The 2,500-nt window shown below is 38.2% G+C and overlaps 1 protein-coding gene across 1 annotated transcript in view; it reads left to right on the top strand.

Annotated features, from left to right (window-relative positions):
- Positions 1-2,272: 2,272 nt before the first annotated feature.
- LOC125044844 (butyrophilin subfamily 2 member A2-like) overlaps positions 2,273-2,500 on the top strand; it is a 97,861-nt gene continuing 97,633 nt past the window's right edge. Inside the window, exon 1 of the mRNA XM_047641806.1 lies at positions 2,273-2,500. This exon is cut by the window's right edge and continues 102 nt beyond it. The gene's annotated coding sequence lies outside the window, so the exon portion shown is untranslated.

A 2,500-nucleotide genomic window follows, 5' to 3' on the forward strand; every position in this document is an offset into this window, starting at 1 on the left:
CTGGCCGTCTCTGCGAGAGATTTCTTTCCCACGAGGGAGTCAGTGTGCCTTGCGCCGCCAGTACGCATGGACGTGTGGCACAAGCGGCTCTTACACAGTGCCAGTGCCAGAAGCTCGCCGTGCTGGCCAGGGCTCGCCTGTGCTGCCGAGAGCTGTCAGTTCCGCTTCTCTCGAGTTGTTCTCATGATTTTTTTTTATTACGGTTTTCGGTTTGTTCATTGTTAGAGACTCAGATTCTCTTCTATTATTTAGCTAAGTTCCTAATTTGATGGTATTGACTTTATAAACGGTTGCGACGAGACTTAGATCAAGCAAGTTCAAAAGTGAAGTATAGAAAAAAGTTCATCTGCATAAAAAAAGAGAAAATAAGAAAATATTGTAAACATATAATTAGCAGTTTCTGGTAGGACGTGGACACGAGTTAATCGATTCAATGTGGGAAACTTTTTTTGAAGCTTGAAGAGGATTAATAATTTCATTTCATTATCCAGAAAGTATTCAAACACTCACTTCTTTAAACAGGATTAAATTGCTTGCCTGATATTATCTGACTGTGATCTTTGGAAAGATAGATACTAAAAAATTAAGATACTTATATACAAAAAAAAAACAAAAAAAATACTGGTGCTTGTGAAACTGGAAAATAAGTTATCAAAGTTATTCACGTTAGAGGTCAAAGTTTTCCGATTCCAAAGAGCTACAGAAGACTGACTAGGAAAGGAGGAAAAACAAGAAGAAAGAAAAAAGAAAGAAAGAAATTAAAAACGTAAGTGAAAGAAAAGGATAATTTCTTTGGCACTCCTCACAGAAGATCAAGAGGGACAAAATCCTTTTTTTTCTTCTCCCTTTCCTTTACCATAGCACCGTTCTCGTGTCTCGAGTTACGCCATTCCCTTTGAACCTCCTTTCATCATACTTCTGGAAGTTCCACGTAACCCTGAGAGAGAGAGAGAGAGAGAGAGAGGGAGAGAATCAAAGAGATGGATACTTATCCCCGTATCGCTATCTTCACGTCGAAAGACCCTAAATGACCTCTCAGCGGAATGTCAAAGGGGTAAACAAGTACTGGGGATCACTCTAATCCGCCTCAACACGATAATGACACGGTTAGAGCAAAGTGCTTCATTATTTTCCTTTTTTCCTTTACTAACTCCCTTTTTTACGTGAGTAACCAAAGGAACTCGGCGTGAATACCCAATCACCCCATGCCATGCACCGGTGAAGATACGAGGCGACGAAGAAGGAGCACTGACAGAAATGGCAACGCTAAAGAAAACTGCAGGAAGAAGTTGCAGGAGTGGGATTCTGTGCATTGAGGGCACTTCTAAGCCTGTTGGATCCATTGTTGAAAGCAGACGATGCTGTTCGTAGTAAGCTTTCTTGCGAAACACTGACAAAGAAAAATATCTAAAGGAAATTTTAGGAATGATGCTATGCGGATACCTCTTTCTCTAGAGATAGAGAGAAAAACGTGTTTGAAAAACACGTTTAACTTTTTGGAACACTTTGTCTCAGTTCAGAGAATATTTGCATTGCATTCTAGACAAAATAACATTAAATATATATTTTTATAGAAATGGTAAATAATATGTACTACACTAGATATTGAAGCTATAAGAACTGCATATTGCACACAGACTCTCAGGAATGAGGAGTTATTATAATTCGTAAGAAATCATAAATATATATATATGTCTATCTGTGAAGCTGATGTCAGTATGTGTGCTCATGTCATGAACGTCAAGATATAAAACCCTGTATGTATGCATGTAAAGTCTAGCTAATACAAGTTTTATCAAATAAACTGCGAACTGACTTATATCTGCTACGTCGAAAAAAAACTTAATGTGGTTTTAGTGCTTCAAAGGATATGAATGTTTATGAACTAATAATTCGGTACGCCAGTAAAAGTTGTCTAAGATAAATTCAAAGAGATAGAGACCCGAGTTGATAGTGCGGGCGAACATTTTCTCCTTTTCTGTTATTACTGTATTATTCACACTGTTAATATTCAGACATCAAAAGGTTACAGGGGTTAAAGGTTACGTTGGTATTTCACTAAATGAGAGACTGAATGTTTAAAATAAAGGAAATGATATTTCGATAGCAGGAAAAGTTCTGAATCCTTGCAGGCAGCTGTGAAACCGTTCTTGACTTCTGAAGAAAAAGAAAAACATATATATATATACATATATACATACATATAGAAAAAAGTTTTAAATCAGGCATCCGCACAAATGTTTGTCTTCAGCGTACATGCCTAATTAAAGAAAGTCAAACACAACCTGCACTATCACGAAAGAAACCTTCCAAGACCTGTACCTACCAAAGACTTCGACCTCGAGAAAACAGTCCTCGAGATATCCGCTGATGAAGAAAGAGGATCAACGGAGACCAATAAATATCTGAAGTTCTCGCGTGTAAACGACTAGCGTCTTGTCTACGGCATTAAGTGTCCCCTTCCCGAACGTGGCGAGAAGCCTTCTTGCAAGTTGCTTAC

This window comes from Penaeus chinensis, chromosome 36 (genome assembly GCF_019202785.1).
Source record: "Penaeus chinensis breed Huanghai No. 1 chromosome 36, ASM1920278v2, whole genome shotgun sequence".
Taxonomy (NCBI): Eukaryota; Metazoa; Arthropoda; class Malacostraca; order Decapoda; family Penaeidae; genus Penaeus; species Penaeus chinensis.